The sequence below is a fragment of the Serinus canaria genome, chromosome 20 (genome assembly GCF_022539315.1).
Source record: "Serinus canaria isolate serCan28SL12 chromosome 20, serCan2020, whole genome shotgun sequence".
Taxonomy (NCBI): Eukaryota; Metazoa; Chordata; class Aves; order Passeriformes; family Fringillidae; genus Serinus; species Serinus canaria.
Genome location: NC_066333.1, coordinates 2,294,682 through 2,313,105, shown reverse-complemented (window position 1 = coordinate 2,313,105; position 18,424 = coordinate 2,294,682).

Genomic DNA, 18,424 nt, shown 5'->3' with positions numbered 1-18,424 from the left:
ACGGGGATCCCTGTGAATACAATGCTCATGGACTTGGCCAAGAGCTGCAGTCTCTCCCAGACCAGACGCCCCAGGAAAATGGGTCAGTTCCCTCTGCCAGCCCTCCCTGGGCTCAGCTCCTTGTTCCATGCTGCAGCCTGGAAGCAGTGGGGTTTCATCCTGGGCAGCTGCCTGGGCTCTGTCTGTGCTCCCTGGGACACCCACCCAGCTCCTTCCTGTCCTACCACAGGTGTCACTTCCTGAACTGAGTGAGAAAAATCCTGTACAGCAGAGGCTGCCTCTAATCCTTTAAAACTCACATCCTTTGCATTATTTAGACCTCAGGGTGCTGTCAGCCACCAGCATTTGCCCAGGCCACCATGTCCTTGTGCCAGCAGGATGTCACAGAGAGCACCATGCAGGTGTGCTGAGCTTGTGCACCAGCTGCAGGTCACTCCCAGGAGCCTTCTGGGCCACCAGCCCACAGCTGGGGAACCAGGGACCTGCACAGACATGGACAATGCTTTGTGAGACAGGAGAAGTCCCACAGAAGATGCTCCATCCCATGCTGGGCTTTTGTGCTGCCCTGGAAGTGAGGCTCTCCTGTATTTGCGGGGTTCCCGGATGAAGGCAGGAATGGTGAATCTGACTCCATGTGCTCAGAAGGCAAATTTATTATTTTATGATACTATATTCTATTAAAGAATACTAAACTACACTAAAGAATACAGAAAGGATACAGACAGAATGCTAAAAAGATAACAATGCAAACTGGTGACTCTCTCCAGAGCCCTGACACAGCCTGGCCCTGAGTGGCCAAAGAGTGAAAACAACTCCCAGCAGAATGCAATGGAACAATCACCTGTGGGTGAACAATCTCCAAACACATTCCACATGTGAGCACAGCACAGGAGAAGCAAATGAGATCAGAATTGTTTTCCTTTTCTCTGAGGCTTCTCAGCTTCCCAGGTGGAAAATCCTGGGTGAAGGGATTTTTCCAGAGAATATGACGGTGACAAGGATCTGTGCCCTTTGTAGAGCCCATGTGTGGATTTTTGGTGCTGGCAGGAGGGTCAGCAATGGGATGTTGCCCTTCACTGGCAGAGGGGAAGTGTTTTAATCTGGGGAGATGCATTTGCTGCTTTCTCCTGACTTCTCCAATAAGCTGGGAGCTGCCCAGCTTTGGAAGGGGCAGCTCCCAGCACTGACACTCTCAGCCCTCCTGCCTCAAACTGGAACTGGGTGATGCTCCTGCCTCTGCAAAGGGGTTTGAGGTATGAACCACAGAACAAGAGAAGTTCCATGAGTCCCTATTTCCCGAGCACATCCTCAGGAAGAGCTACAAGATGTCCCTGGACTGTCCCCTTTGCAGAGGCAGAACTTTGGCCAGTTCAGCAGCATGGACTGACCTGAGCATGGCCCCACACCAGGCCAGGATGCACTGGAGACCTCTCCTTGATGGGCTCTGTTGTTGTTTCTGTGGGGGGAGCTGGGGATGAACATTAAAACACAGGCTCAGAGGCCTTGCAGAGGAGGGATGGCATTTACCTGCACCTTGCTATCACACAACAATTTATCTTTCACCACCAGGGCCAACCCTGCTGGAGAACTTCCCACATTCTGAGGTGTCTGAGCCCTTCAGTGTTGTAGTTGAGATGGTCACAGTCCAAAGCAACACTCCATTTTCAGAAGGCTCCAAACCTGGTTTTATTATACCATGCCTGCTTTTTATACACTCTTACAGAACTTCAAAGTTGACACTTTACTCATTGGTCAGGAAAGACAAGCAAAGTGCTCATTGGAACAGGCAGCTGCAGGTTTCTCTTATTTCTCCTTCTTTCTTTCTTGGTTTCTATGTCAACAACCTTGGTAGGAAATTCTTTCAGGGGTAAACAGGGATCCTCCTATCAAACTTCTCTCTGGCTCACAGAAGTTACTGTGAAACCTCCTCCACACTTCAGGATGGGGTAGGATGAGGGACACCACCTTTCCCAGGCTCCCAGGCAGGATGAGACCCCAGGAAGAAACTGGAGAAGGCACAGAGCCTCCAGTAGCAATCTCCAGCCCCTGGCTCACCAACTAACAATAACCCAGACTAATTAGCAATTACCCCTTGGCTCTGCTCATCCAGGCTCTCCAGCAGCAAGTCCCAGAGCAGATCCCAAGTGAGGGGAATGGCTTTATCCATTAAGCTGTTTCTGGGGTTACTGATCATGGAACAACTCTGTCTGGGCACTTGATGGCTGTCCCTGCCTCCCCTGCAGGCGAGGGCTGGGCTGGAACACAAACCTCTCTGTGCAGAGCCCCTGGAAGAGAGGGAATTTCTGCATCAGCTGCAGAGCCAGACACAAGTGCACTGCACAAACCAGCTCTGGTGGTGCTGTCAGGCAGAAGGCCAGTGGGATACAGCCAGCCCACAAATATTAATCTCTGCTTCTGACAGGCAGCTGAGGAGTGCCTTTGATTGGCTAGATTCCCAAATCCCTGAAGATGTGAGGAATTTCTCTCTGTTTTTCACTTGTATAAACCAACACAACCTCAGGTTGGTGGCTGTAAAACAAAGGGTGCAGCTCCCAGATTAGAGAGAAGGCTGGGAAAAGGCTGAAGGACTTCCTTGGACCCTGGAGTGGAAACTCTCCCTGTTACAGAGCAGTAACAATTGTTAATTTCTAACAATTATTATTAACAATAATTAACAAATATATATATATAAACAATTAATATATATATTAACAATTATTATTAACAAATGTTAATTTCTAACAATTAAGAAGCAATTAGGGCACCTCCCACCAAGAGCACCTGGACTGTGGAGGCTGCAGCAGGAGCAGCACTGCTGTTCCAGTCTGAGGGCATCAAACCTGCTGGGCTGAGCACACCAACATGGCAGTGCAGAATTTTTGCTGCAGGTTTCCTGAAATACCTTTAGAGGGTCAAAAAAATCTTGACTATCCTTGACTTCACTTCCACACAGGGAAGTAGAAGAGCACTGGGAATTGACTGGGGATTTTTAGTGTGCACATCAGCTCTCCAGCAGCAGATAATGGAATAAATGAATTGTGCACTGATTCAGTGTCTAGATATCAACAATTAAGTAGCTTGAGGTCTGCAGAAAAAAAAAGGAGCATCTAATAGGAGCATTGATTACTGACAGTGGGAGCCTTTAAATACTTTGTGCTGCTGCTAGCTGCAGAGCAAACCTCTCCAGTTCCCCACGTCTCATCTCCCTGGGCTGCTCTTTTTTTGTTGTTTATATCTGTTCAGCAAGAGAGGAAACAGCCCATGGCATAAGTGCAGACAGCAAAGGGCTTGGCAGGTCACCTCTGTGCAGCCATGTACATCTCCTAGACCCGGGTCAGGCAGCAAAGCCTCGTCTCCCCCCGGGCTGCTGAGATGTGGAGGAGCTTCCTGAGTCTCTAATGTGACATGAAACCTCCAAACCTCCCTCCTCTCCCCAGCTAATAAGAGGCAAGGAGGCAAAAGCACAGGTATTAATGCAGCAGGCTGACAAACACACTGCTGACAGCAGCAGAATGGGGAAAATCGCAGAGGGAGCAGAATAATAACCCAGCCAGAGTTAATAACAAAAGCCTGAGAGCATTCACAGGGCTCTAGAGAATGGATGTGTCACTGGCTCCTTCCTGCCTGGGCCTGGGCACAGGGACACGCTGGGGTTGGGGCTGTGTCAGCCTCCCTGTGCCCTCTGGACACTGCCAGCTGCTGATGGGCAAAGCCCAGCCTGGACTGGGGATAATGGGATGGGGGGGTGGAATGAGCTGATCTTTAAAGCCCCTTCCAGCCCAAACCATTTTGTGCCTCTGTGGTCCCAGCCAGGTCAGCACCACCACAGATCTTTGCCCAGAGCTCAGTGCAAGCACCAGTCACTGCAGAGATGCAGAAACCTGCATTTTCCCGTGTTTTTGGGCACCATTACTCCAGCTTTCCGTGGTGGCAGAGGCTCTGGAAGCCCCCTGAGGTGGTGCTTTTGCAGCATGTCTTGAGCTGTAAGCACAGCTCATCTCAACAAAGAGCAGATTCTAACACAAGGTCTGGGGCAGAGGTTTTGAGAGCTTCAGCTGAGTAAATACCCCAACACTGAGGTCTTTAACCAGAGTGATGCTCAGAGCAGCTCCCAATTAACCTTTTCCCTTGGTTATTCCAGCAGGCTCCAGGACACAGCAGGAGTGACAGAGCAGTGAGAACAGCACTTTAACCTGTCAGGGCAAATTTATAATTCAGTACCAGGATTAATAGCATGTATCACATTTAAAGTCCTTAATATATGTGGCCAGGCAGAATTAGCAGATGAATATGAAATCAGTGCCCTAGCAGCAGGCACAAATTATTCAGGCACTGACTGTCCTGGCCTGCACAAGCAGCAGAGCCAGGGGCCTTTGGGTGTACCAGGAATATGGAGCACCCATAAATCTGAATCCAGCCCACATCCAGCACAAAGAAACCCAGTCCTAGAGGGCTGAACAGGGCTAGGGAATTGTGGCATTCCCATTCTCTGAAAAAAAATCCTTTACTCAGGATTTTCCCCCTGGGAAGCTGAGGAGCCTCAGAGAAAAGGAAAACAATTCTGATCTCATTTGCTTCTCCTGTGCTGTGCTCACATGTGGAATGTGTTTGGAGATTGTTCACCCACAGGTGATTGTTCCATTGCATTCTGCTGGGAGTTGTTTTCACTCTTTGCCCACTCAGGGCCAGGCTGTGTCAGGGCTCTGGAGAGAGTCACCAGTTTGCATTGTTATCTTTTTAGCATTCTGTCTGTATCCTTCCTGTATTCTTTAGTGTAGTTTAGTATTCTTTAATAGAATATAGTATCATAAAGTAATAAATGAGCCTTCTGAGCACATGGAGTCAGATTCAGCATTCCTGCCTTTGTTGGGGCATCCCTGTAAATACAACAGGGAATGTCAGTGATTAGAACCTAGAGAGCTTTGTGTTTCCCAGAGCACCGTGAATTCCAAACAGCACATCCAGAGAAGCAAGTCCTGCATTTCACCCAAAAGAGACACAGCTGCAGGGAGAAGCTATGCATTTTTCTGGGCTCATCTGAACTCTGCAGAGTCCAGAGGATGAGTTTGGTGATGGAAGTGCCTAAGGCCTGGTAGGACAGGGCTTGGAACAACCTGGGATAGTGGAAGGTGTCCCTGCCCATGGCAGTGGAATGGGATGAGCTTTAAGATCCCTTTTGACCCAAACCATTCAGTGATTCTGCATTTCCTGACCTTGCAGAGTTGGGGGTGACCATCCTTGCTGACGGGGAAGGTGGGAAACTGCAGGGTGCTTTTTGTCAATTGTGCTAATTAACCAAACATATAAAACTGCCTGCACCCCCATGGGGGTGGGCTTTTGTGGACATTTTTCCATAACTGCCCTGGAGGCCTCCAACAAAGACCAGCATTCATATCTCCTCTTATACTAATGTCATCTCAAATGTGAGTCTTGTTTCATGTGCAGGTTGTGGAGGCATCACCAGGGCAGGGCCAGCAAAGAGCAGCTGCAGAGCTGGGGATGCCCAGTGTTGGAATGTTGGGGGACACAAGGCAGATGATAGACTTTAGACCTGGTTTACATAAGAGATTTGATAACAGGATGCCTTGGCACAAGCAGACAGAACTTTGAAAATTACACCTAGATTGCAAGAGGATTAAATCAAATGGGTTTACTGGAAAAAGAAATCCCATTAAACTCTGCAAGCAAGGGATGTTGTTATTTGCATAAGTTTGTGTATGTGATTTTGACCTAATCATTGCAGTACACATTACTAGTCTCCCTAAAATAGTACATAAGGGTTTGTGTCCCTCAATAAAATGGGGTTCTGATCACTGAGTCAGTCTCCCTGTCTCCCTCCATGACTGCAGTCTCCATCCCCAGGTGTGTGAGTGACACCCAGCAGGGCTGGGCTGGTGACAGGCTTTAAAACCACACAGCTGGGACAGGGACAGAGCAGAGCCTGCTCCTGGTGGGGCCAGGGTGGGAAGGGCTGTGTAAAACAGCCCAGCAGCTTCTGCTCCACAGCTGGCCCCAGGCTGAGCACAGAGCCCAGCAGTGCCTGTCACTGCAGAGCAAAAAGGCATTGAAATAATGTGCAATGAGAAAGATTTTATTTTATTTTATTTTATTTTATTTTATTTTATTTTATTTTATTTTATTTTATTTTATTTTATTTTATTTTATTTTATTTTATTTTATTTTATTTTATTTTATTTTATTTTATTTTATTTTTTGACACCTGGCTACTTGCTCCCACTCCAGGGGTAAGGAGATGGAGCTGAGCAGGAGCTGGGCAGGTTCTGGTGCTCCTGGAGGCACTAGACATGGACACTCTCTCCCAAAGGCAGAGGAGAGAAACTGCTGGTGAAAATCTGGGATTTCCTCCTTCTTTCCTAATGCCCACCTACAGCTTGAGTGAAAGGCAGCACTCCTTTGCTCACAGGACCTGCTCACCTGCACATCTCCCTTGCCAAGGGCATCACCACAGGCTTTCATTCCTCTTGGGATTTCCAGTGGGTCCCACAAACATATTTGACACCTCTGGATCTTCACAAAGTGTTTCCTGTGAGTGCTGGTGGCAGGAATTCAGCCTTTGGGCTGCACAGCCTTCACTGCAGAACTGGACACAGCCAGCCACAGATTGAATTATTTTTAATTGTTGTCGTTGTTGTTTGTTTCTCTGAATTGTTTTTATTTTATCAGGATCTGTGTGATTTTATCCCTGTCAGGTGGCCACGTGAGGGAGGCCTGGCTCCCTGCTAGCTCAGCCTGTGCAGAGATGAGATCATTCAGAATTAACCTTGGTGCATCCCAGCCCTTCCCTGGGGAACTTTAATGTCCCAAAGGGACATCAGGGTCACCTCCACACCACAGACGTCCCTGTGCTCCTGTTTGAACTGGGCTGCACCCCCAATTAACACATCCAGCTATTATTGTTCATTGCATGTGGTGGAGAAGCATCCACTCATCATTTTAACGAGGATGTTCTTCGTTAAAAGAGCCATATAGTTTATTTATAGCCTGGCTGAGTTTATCCTGTGCTTTTAGCTTCAGATCCTACCAGACCTCTGCTGTTAAATCTCTGCCTTATGTTGGGACCACTCGCCCTTAACCTCCTCTTGGCTCAGTTTATCTGACTGAACTTTGGGAATTATTCACCTGCCTGACTTTACCTCATTATTGAATCTCTGCTCTGGTGCCTTCCTAAATGTCTCCTCCAGTTTAGGGGAATCCTCCTTTGGTTGAGGGAATTGCACAGGGATGGATCCCACTTCCCAGGACTGTGATGCCTCAGGTTTGAGCTCTTCTATTTTTCAGATTCTGTGCTGCTTTAGTGTGTGGGTTTGGGCTTCGTATTAGGGGATGGTACAGAGCCCCTGTGGCTGGGACACTGCTGTGGACCTTCACTCCAAGGGCTGATTCCCCTCACACCTTCTCTGTCTCACTGATTTCCAGCTCAGCCCTGCCCCCCCTGCAGCCTTTCTCCAGGGAATGGCTCCACATCCAGCCCCACTTCACTGCTCCCAGTTTATAACCCAGATAACCCAGCCTGCTTCCAGCAGCAATAACACCTCTCCATCAACTTTTTGCTGCCTGAAGCTTTCAGAGTCACAGAATATCCTGAGCTGGGAGGGACCCCCAGGATCACCCAGGGCAGCCCCAGCCCTGCCCAGATCCCCCAACAGCCCCACCCTGGGCATCCCTGGCAGCGCTGTCCCAACACTCCTGGAGCTCTGGCAGCCTCGGGGCCGTGCCCATTCCCTGGGCAGCCTGGGCAGTGCCAGCACCCTCTGGGGAAGAACCTTTCCTGATCTCCAGCCTGACCCTCCCTGGCACAGCTCCAGCCATGCCCTGTCCCTGTCCCAGAGCAGAGATTGGTGCCTGTTTTGTATTTTCTCCAGGGTCATCAGTACAAATATTGCACAGCACAGAGCCCACATGCCCATCCTTGCAGGACCATCCCTCTGACCATGGCAGGGATTCACAGCTCAGATTCACCACTGGGAAGGTTTAAAAGGCCTGGAGTGACAGGACAAGGGGGACTGGCTTTAAACTGAAAGAGAGGGGGTTTACATGGGATATTAGGAAAAAAATCCTTCCCTGTGAGGGTGGGCAGGCCCTGGCACAGGGTGCCCAGAGAAGCTGGGGCTGCCCCTGGCAGTGCCCAAGGCCAGGGTGGACAGGGCTGGGAGCACCCTGGGACAGTGGGAGGTGTCCCTGCCATGGCAGGGCTGGAATGAGATGCTCTTTAATTCCCCTCTCAACCCAAACCAGTCAGTGATTCCATGGTTCTAAGTTTTGTATCTACTTAACATGCACCATGTTGAACCCATTACACTGTAATTCCTTAATTGCAATTAATCTTATTATCTCAAGGAAAACATTATCCTCACACTCATCACAGTGCTTACAAGCAACACACAACCCCTTTGCAAAGCCCAGGCTTGCAATTACTAAAACCATTTATTTTATAATTGACCACTTAATTTATAATTAATAGGGAAGCACTAAAACAACCAAAAGAAAATTTTTGGCAGTAGTTGGAATGCACCTTTCCATCCCAAAGCTTCTGGAGAGTAACTCTCACAGCTCCTTGTGGACTGAAGAATCCTTCCCATTGGACCATTTTATTTGATATCATTTCTGGAGACCAATAATGAGGTTTTTGTTCTGGAAGGACCCTGGGAGGGGATTTGCCCCAGCAGGGCAACTCTACCTGGGCAGGCCTGGACCTCCTCATCTTCTCTCTTTCCTTCCCAGGAAGGGCTGGAAATATTTTCTCCTCAAACTCCTTCCTGGGATCCCCTGCCCTGCCTGTCCCACCCTGAAGGAACACGAACATCTCCTTTGGTGCAGCCTGGGTCAGAACATGATCTACTCCCCCTCCTGCCCCAGGAGAGCTGGAAGGTAAAAATCCACTGCAGAGATTTTGGGAGGAATTTTCTAGGGGGGAATCAGCAAAATGCAGATGAGTCTTTCAGAAGCAGGTTGCTACTCTTGAGCTCTGTGTGCACAGAGGGAGCACAGGAGCAGGAGCTGTAGGCACTGGGTTTGAAGTCTGCCTGACAGCAGACTAGGGATGCTGGAATAATAGGGAGGCATTGTCAGTGTTCAGCAAGGGCTGGAAATCACAGGAAGTTGGAGGAAAAGGAGTGAAAACACATAAAAAATAAAAGGATAAGAGGAGTAGTGAGTGATGTTCCACTCCCTTGTGAGTGTGCAGTGGGAGGGTGGATTTCTGCCAAGTGTATTGGGAACATATTGAGAATTCTGAACGTGAGGGTGATTCTTTAATTTTTAAAAAAAAAATAATTTCATTTTAGTCACAAAAAACTCTCCACTGGCCTTGTCTTGATGCTCCAGCTCCTGAAGCCTTGACTGAAAGTCCCTGGAGAAGAGGGAATATCTGAGAGCCACACCTGCTGCCAGAATGCTCTACCTTATTAGCAGGATCTCAGCAGCATCCCTTTGCACCTGCACCAGTGTCAGGGGGAGACAACAACTGCATTGATTTCAATTATCCTTTGCAGGGGGTGCTTAATGCCCAGATTTGTCTCTCCCTTGCAGTGCTCAAAGCAGGTTCACACAGTGCAGCTTTAGCAGAAATGTATTTCAATAAAGGTAGTGAAGAAGGAATCTTTATTTCCTCCAGTGCTTGTTTGAGTTTCTTTCCTGGGCAATATCCCAGTGGGAGCCAAGGCCATGGATCAGCCTGGGGGCACAGCTGGAAATGAGTTTACATTCCCCACGCTGCCACCACACCACACTAAAAGCATTTGGGGCACTCTGAAACAGGTGTAAAAGCATCACTGTCAAAAACTGTGGACTGAATTTATGGAAATGAAAGCCAGCCTTGTGGGTGAGGAGGTCCTGAGGGGAAAATTGCTGGAGGCTGGGAGAGGATGTGCTGAGATCAGCCTGCCCTGGGTGTGCCCTTGCTCCCACAGTCACCACTGGCTGCTGAGGCTGTGTCCAGGCAGGATGGAGCTTCATTCCACGGCCATCCAGAGGTGCCACGTCTTGTGTCACATCTCCATGTACAGAGAGATGCAGGACCTGCCCCAGCCAGGGTGTGTGGCTGGGGAGAAGAAATACAGCCCAGAGAGTTGGAGAGTGGAACTGTCCTGCTGCAAGGACGTGTGTTGTGATTTCAGGGTTTACCCCAGAACCTCGGGTCCCTCCCCTGATAATTCCCTCCCAGGTGTGTCAGTCACCTCTCCTTTCCCTTCCCTGACCCCTCCCAGCACTGTCTGTCAGTCCTGGCATTCCAGAAGGGTGTCAGTGATTGGCAGATCCAAAGGATGCCCTCTACCCCTGGGGGGCATTGGGCCATCCAGGTGTCCTCTGTCCCTTGAGACCTCCCCTCCTGTACCTGGCTGGTGGCTCCCTGCCCCATCCCTGCCCTCTCCCTGGGGTTAAAAGGAGCAGCACCCACGGGGTCAGGAGTTCTGCTGGAGCTGGTGCTGGTTCAGAGGCTGTGGGCCAGAACAAAGCTCTGGATCCAAACCCTCCATCAGAACCGACTCCTTTCCTTCACCATCACCTTAAAGCTTCTCCACAGAGGGAAACCTGAGGAGGGACCCTGTGATGGGGGGAAGCTCCATCCCAGCACCACCAGAGCTCCTGCACACCTGGACTTGTCCCCACGTGCCAGCTGGAGCACCCAGCCAGCCAAAAGTGTCCCTGGGGTGAAACACCGCAGAGCCATGGCCAAAAGTGTCTGTGGGGTGAAACACCACCCAGACATGGCCAAAAGTGTCTGTGGGGTGAAACACCACCCAGCCATGGCCAAAAGTGTCTGTGGGGTGAAACACCACAGAGACATGGCCAAAAGTGTCTGTGGGGTGAAACACCACACCCAGCCATGGCCAAAAGTGTCTCTGGGGTGAAACACCACCCAGCCATGGCCAAAAGTGTCCCTGGGGTGAAACACCACAGAGCCATGGCCAAAAGTGTCTTGGGGTGAAACACCACCCAGCCATGGCCAAAAGTGTCTGTGGGGTGAAACACCACAGAGACATGGCCAAAAGTGTCTGTGGGGTGAAACACCACCCAGCCATGGCCAAAAGTGTCTGTGGGGTGAAACACCACCAAGCCATGGCCAAAAGTGTCTGTGGGGTGAAACACCACAGTGCCGCTGTTGGGTTCAGCACCAAGGCCAGACAAGCTCAGGCACGTCCTGTCCTGCTATATTGGTAATTATTCCAACATAGATGTGTTTCACCACTGCCCTGTGCTTGCCAAGAGAGTCCTGGCTCTGCCCCTGGTTGAAATGTTCCTGCTCCACCCTCACTGTGCTTTAGGCTCCTGCCTTTGCCTTCAGGGAATCCCATTCCCTGGGATGCATTTGTTGCAATCTCCTGTGTCCACCAGGTTCAGAACCAAAGTCAACCAATAAATATTTGTCTGTTGGAGGGCACGAGCCAGGACCACTGAAGAGAAACATCGTTGTTGGATGAGTTTCTGAGCAAGCTGGTGTAGTGGAAGGTGTCCCTGTGCACGGCAGGGGCTGGAGGGAGGTGAGCTCTAAAATCCCTTCCACCCCAAACCAGTCTGGGATTCTGTGTTCTGCCATTGATGCCTTGTGAGGGCTGCCCTAGAATGGAGGCTGGACAGAGCTAAAGAATAAAGCAGGGATTTATCAAAAGGCCTCCATGGACCCACCTTGGGCAGCACCAGAGCCCAGCCAGGGCTGCAGCCAAGGTGACCCAAAATGGCCCCAAAATGCCCGGCTGGGCACGGGGTCTCACCCTGGGATCATCTCTGCCCCACTGTGCTGGGACAGTGCTCTGCTGCCCTGGGCTGCAGACTGGAACTGGCCCAGCCTAATTCCAGGTCATGCCTGGGCTGCCCCTGTGAACCAGCCCTGGTGTGCTCTCCAGGAGCAGCACCTGCCTGGGATGCAGCAAACAGGACCTTCCCAGGTTTTTCCATTGCAATATCCTTGAAAATATAAAAGAAATGTAAAATATAAAATAAATGATGTTCCCTGCAGCTGTGTGATCGGAGAAATGGGGCTCACCTGCCTCCTGGAGCCATGCCTGGCATCATCCATGGCATCCTGACCCCCTCACACCCGGGCACAGACCCAGGGACAGAGTCATTACCCAGAGTCTCCCTGTACCCCAAACCTGATCCCAGAGTAGCTGCAAGAGGGCTTGTGCACAGAGCTTGTGGCAGATCCCTGAGCTTGCCCTGGCCTCCAAGGACTCATCATTCCGGCACCTTCCAGCAGGGGACCATGATGAGGTGACAGTGACACATTCACTGTCTCTTCCAGCTGTCCTCTCTGCCAGCCCCATCGTTCATTTGCCCTCTCCAAGATGTGTTGGCTCCCTGGGAATCTCTCTGAGTGACAGAGACTTCAGAACTATAAACCACCTCCTTCTGTTTCCTCAGCGAAAGCCTAATTTATGGAACAAAAAGACTTTTGAGGCATGAGAAACATCAGACAGCGAGTTCCCAGGCTGCTCCCTCCTCTCTGCACTGCTCAGCACTGCCTGCAGAGCTCTCCTTGCTGGCATCCAGGTGCAGGATCACACAGCCAGCTTTGCCTTTCCACACGACCCCGGGCACTTCTCGTTATCCCGGCATGAGGCAGGATCCCCCCGAGCAGGGGCTCTCACTGCCAGGACTCATTAACCTTCTGCAGTCTGCCTTCAGAAACCTGCCAGAGAGGCTGCAAACAGCTACCTCACAAGGGGTTTGCCCAGCTTTTGCTTCTCTTTGAAGGGAATGCTGGAAGGGAGGGGTCTGGTGCAGGTTTTCAGGTGGGAATAGAAGCAGGGTGGGCTTGCCGAGGGAGGCAGGGGTGGTGGGAGATGCAAAGCTCTCCTTGGAGCTGTCTGTGGGTGGGAATGGAGCTGGGAAAGGGGCTGGAGCCTCAGGAGCAGCTGAGGGAGCTGGAAAGGGGCTCAGCCTGGAGAAAAGGAGGCTCAGGGGGGACCTTGTGGCTCTGCACAGCTCCTGCCTGTGGTATTCACATGCCCTCTGAACAGAGAGAAGCTGTGAGACAAGCAGAGAAGAAGAAAAACACAGTTCTTATCTTGCTTGCTGTGCCTGTGTTGTGCTAAATGCAATATGGAGATTGTCTAGTCAGAGTGAGCATGTTTTGTTCCCTTGTTCAGGGCCAATGAGTGTGTATGTGTGGGACAGTCAGGAGAGAATCAGAGATGAGTGCAGTGCTGAGCAGCTGTGAGCAAGAGGGAGTGCATGGCAGATTCAGTTCAGATGAAATGTACATAGTATGGTATAATAAAGTAATTCATTAGTAATTCATTAGCCCTCTGATGATGGAGTCAGATGCATCATTCTCTCTGCCCTTCGTTGGAGCCACCATTGATTTACAATACCTGACAGGAGGGGACAGCCAGGGGGTCAGGCTCTGCTCCCAAGAACAAATAACAGGACAGGAGGAAATGACCTCAAGGCGTGCCACAGAAGGTTCAGGTTGGATATTATAGAAAATTTCATCACTGAAAGAGAAGTGAAGCTCTGGAACAGCTGCCCAGGGAGGTGGTGGAGTCCTCATCCCTGGAGGGATTGGAAAGATGAGTGGATGTGGCACTTTGCAGTATGGTTCAGTGGGAATGGTGGTGTCTGGTTGAAAGTTGGACTTGATCATCTTGGAAGTCTTTCCCAACCTCAGTTATTGTGTGATTTTTAGTGACTGAGTGCAGCTGCACCATCCAAGGAGGGACCAGTCCTGGCTGCAGGGGTGGCTCCTGTGCCAGGATGTCCCTGGCTGTTGGCCAGGGAGCACTGGGTGCCCGGACAATGAGATGGGGTGGGAAATGATGAGACTTAAAAGCACAGCCCCTGCAATCCCATCTCTGTTTCCTCTCCCTGCTTTCTTCAGCTTTGAGGTGCCTCAGGTCATTGTTTTCAAGCTTTTCTTTCCAGTCTGGAGTCTCATTTACAAGGCAGAAGCTGGAGTTCAAAGCAATGCCTGGGAGCCAGGGGTGCCAGAGTGTTATGGGAAAAAATAATAATCAGGAATCAGAGGAGTAAGGAGTAATGAGGAAGTTGGTAACTTGCTACAGACCTTTGCTAAATTCAGGCCACTGAGCCTGAGGTGTAAACAGCCCTATCTGATTGCTGCATCTTCATTTTCTGGTTTTGATCTTACCTTATTTATTTCAGATAGATAACAAGGAATGTGCTGTGCTGGAATGAGAAGGGCCCATCCTCAGAGCAAGCTGAGTTTTGCTGTCACAGCCCCTCGTGAAGCCAGGAAACTGCAACAGGAAAGGGCTGCTCCTCTTGCTTAGCACTGTTCCAATTTTCAGCTTGAACTGCATAAAATGCAAGAAATAGCCTGCTGTCATTAGCAGTCCAATTACAAAGCTCCTCAAACTCACAGACTGGATTGTCTGCTTACACAAACCCCATTTCAGTTAAATGTCAGGATTTGTGGCATCTCTCCCATCTTCTCAGGAGCTTTGTCCATCCAAGGCCAGGTTGGGTTGGAGCAATCTGGTCTAGGGGAAGGTGTCCCTGCCATGGCAGGGGGTGAGATGAGATTGAGATGAGGATGAGATTGAGATGAGAGATGAGATTAAGATGAGGTTGAGATGAGATGAGGTGTGATGATGAGATTTCAGGTCCCTTCCAACCCAAACCCTACTGTGACCCAGTGATTCTATCAGCACCAATGAAAACAGAGATAAACCTGAGCAAATGCTGAAGAACAGCTCTGCAGGACTGACTCCTTGTGACCAGCCCAGGCACTGTTTGCAGGAGTTCAGGCACCAGTTGTGTCCAGGGTTCCCAAATCCCATCACCACCATGGAGTGGCCCTGAGGACTCTGCAGAGCAAGGCTCTTTTCAGCTGCCCACACTGATCTCTGGATTCTGAGGTGTCACTCACCAGGCTGGGAGCCAGGGGGGTTTGAGGTGATGCTGGGCACCTGCCAGGCTGCAGAGCAAAGGCACCTCCTGGGCAGCTCTCTGCCACCATGGAGCACGGGCAGGAATCATCCTGGCTCATTGACAGCACCAACAATGTGGTTAAAGGAGAACAGGAGGTGCTCAGGGATACTTTGGTCAACTTGCTTACATCTAGAAGGATCTGCTGGAAAAAGTTATCTATGGATAAACTTTGGAGCAAAGCCACAAATGGATTATTGCTTTATTTCCAGCCAATTTGCTTCTAGCTTGGGCTTTCTAAATTCACCCTGAGTAAGGATTTTAAGCAAAGGAGACAGTCCTTTGGTTTCCTGAGCAATGATTTGTTCCCAGAATTGAGGTTACCAGCAGAACATTTATAGAGGCAGGACCTCAATTGTAACCTCTCAATTGCCTTCAAACCTCCCAGGCCCAGACAGCTTTTCTCAGGGCAGTGACACCTCTGAGGCTGAGACACCTGCCCAAAAACCTCATGCTTGTCTGGTATTGTGTAATTATAACCAGAAGAACATGCAAGATGTGGTTGTCAAAACTTCCTTTTTGTCTGGCTGATGTTAAACAAGTCACAGAGAGTCAGAAGCCTGAATGTCTGTGTTAGACTGAGCTGGCCTTCCCAAAGCATGAAAGATTGTTTGCCTGCCTAGAAATGCAGTGTATATGGGGCTGTGTGCATGTTCCAGTAGGGGAGATATCATAAAAATAGGTGGCAGGGAGAACAAAACACTTAAACTGATTTAGAGCAGGGAAAACACAAGATGGCACAAGTAGCATTTCAAGGATGCTCTGTGAAGTTGAGAAACGAGTCATTCCTGCACTGCCTTAAAGCCACAGCCCCCTCCCTGGAACACCCTGAACAGCACAATTGCACCATAAATCCTGGGCTTGCCCAAGAAAGGCCCCTGGGCAGTAGCTCATGGGGGTGTCAGACAACCACGGGAGGCATCCTAAAGCTGTCTGTGCAGATTGTGTTATTTTACACACCTCAGACAAGGTGTCTGCTCTCAGGAGCTGCTCCCTGGGCTGGGTTTGCTGTGCAGCTCTCTGGGCCCTGTTGTGTCCTGAGCACACAGGGCTTGTGCCAAGAGCCACAGCGTGCTCTGGATGGGGCTGCTGCCTGACTGCTTGGTGACATCCCACTGGGACAGGCAGGTGGGAGCTTGTGGATGGCTGTGGAGGACACACAGCAAAGCTGGGGCTGCAGCAAACTCCCCTCCCTGTGCTCAGCCACCTCTCCCTGCTGAGGGCAGAGGAGGTGAGAAGTCCTGGTGCTGCTCAGAACCCAAAGCTGTGGCTGCAGAGCTGAGCTGGTGCCTGGCTGTGCCCCCAGGAGCCTGCCCTGTGTCCTGCTGCCACCCTGGATCCTGGCCTGGAGCCTGCTCACAAATCTGTCCTGGATGTGCAGCCAAGCCCGGCTCTAATCCCCTCGGGCAGTTCAGGTCCCCAGGAGGAATTTGGAGCTCTGATTTCTCTTCCCTTCCTGAGCCTTGGGATGATCCCAGGGTGGCAGGCAGCAGGAGCAGCCTTCCCAACACATCAGCTCTGGGCTCTCCACTGGATCATTCCCTCCTCCCCTTCCTCTGGGGACCCCCACACCAAGGGCTGTGATTCCTTCTTTGCAAAAATGTGCTGTGCTGCTGATGTTAATGGGAGCCTTGAGACTGCAGCTGGGCCATAGCATTGTCCTGCTTTCCTTTCTTCCTTCATATCAGAAGCTGGCTTCGATTGAACCACTCCCTTCCCCCTGCTCTGTGCTGCCTGGTTGCTCCCTGTAGTGAGAGGTGTTTTCCAGGTGCTTGTGCTGAAGCTCTGAATCCCCAGTCCTACTGCCAAGCCTTTTTGGTGTCTTGCTCACACTCTCCAACAAGGATTTCATTTGAGATGCTCCTGCCTCCCCAGCTGAGCACCTCACCTCATCTGCTGGGTGCTGTGGGCCCTGTGGGAGCCTGGCACAGAGCACGTGGGGCTGTGCCCCAGCTTTGGGCAGGGAAACCATGGAAAACCCATTTCTGACTGCTGGCCAGTGCCCTGCTGCAGGGCCATCTGCTCCTGCAGGATTTCACCTTGAGGGGAGTTGCCATTTCCACAGAGCTGTGTTTCAGCAGTGCCCACCTGTCCTGGGTGATGGAGGGGGCTGGATGAAGCAGTTCCCATCCCAGCAGGTGATCAAGGGAGGCCACAGGGCTCCCAGCCCCACGGGCTCCCAGCAGGGACCACATTCCCTGGGCTGGCCCTCCACAGCCACTCCAAAGGGTGCATGGCAACCTCAACATTCAGCCTGGAAAACTCCACGGTGGGAGTGCCCTGGCAGATACACCTGAGCCTCCAACACCAAAATCCCGTGTGTTCACTTAGAAACCCAGCACAAAAGGCATCCCTGCCTTAATTGCCAGATCCTTCTGGCTTACAGGGTGCTGGGATCCTGGATTCACCCTCTGTAATTAGCTCCCCTTCAGAAGATGCTCTGCCTTTGTGCCTCGCTCCAGGCTCCCTAATTGCCTCTCTGGAGCCGGCAGGGCAGGGCAGGGCAGGGCTGCAGCAGATGCTTCCCAAAGCCCGAGCTCAGCCCTGCCGAGGTGCTCAGGGTGTTAATTAGGTCGGCAGCCCAATCCCCGAGCCGCTGGGTAATGATCAGAGTCTCCACAAGGCTGCAGCCCGTGGCCGGTGTGTGCCAGCTCCCAACATCCCGCCTGGAAAATCCTCTGGCAAAGGGCACCAAGACCCCCCAGCTCTGCCTCGGAGCTTATCGGGGGCCAGAGTTTGCAGGGAGGCATGTGAAAATGTCAGCACAGATGGAGATTAAGCTGTCTTCACCTCACGTCAAAGCTGCCATCTGCTGCTCTCCTGCACGGCTTTAATCAGATTTTCTCCAGAAAAATAAAAGGGAGCGAGAGGGATGGGGAGGGCTCTGAGCACTCCCTGGACTTTCTGTGCTCATGTGCAGAGCTCTGGAGAGCTGGAAAGGGCTTGTCTGGACATTTCCCATGGGTTCCTCTGGACAGGCAGGAGCGGGCAGCAAGGACTCACATAAGGAAAGGCACTATTTGAAAAGAAAGCAAAAGTGGACCTTGTCCTCTAACGCTGGTTTTGTTTGTTTAATCACCCAGCAAAGCCAAGTTTTCAGCTGATGAGGCTTCACCAGGAGCCTGCTTGGTTCCCCAGGTTGATCCCACTCCTGCCCTCCCATGAACAATGAGCTGAGGAAGACAAGGGGTAACAAAACCCCCAACTAATGGGAGAGTTGGACAGTTTGCTCTACAGTCACATCACAATTTCAGTCTTGCCTTGCCTTCCAAGCCCAATATGTTCAAAGCTAAATATGCCATGGCTAAGTTGGGGATAAATCATTTCAGAGAACACAGTGTTTTTGTAGGGACACGAAGGCTGGCTGAGCAGTAACCATATGTGTCCAAAGCCTACGAGGTAAGCTGATGGAGGAGTTTCTGACATGGCTCACCAATCACAGCTTGTGTGGAGTGAGGCTTTGCCTTCTCCTGCTGAGCACCTGATCCACAGTAATCTCACAGACTTCCCTTCA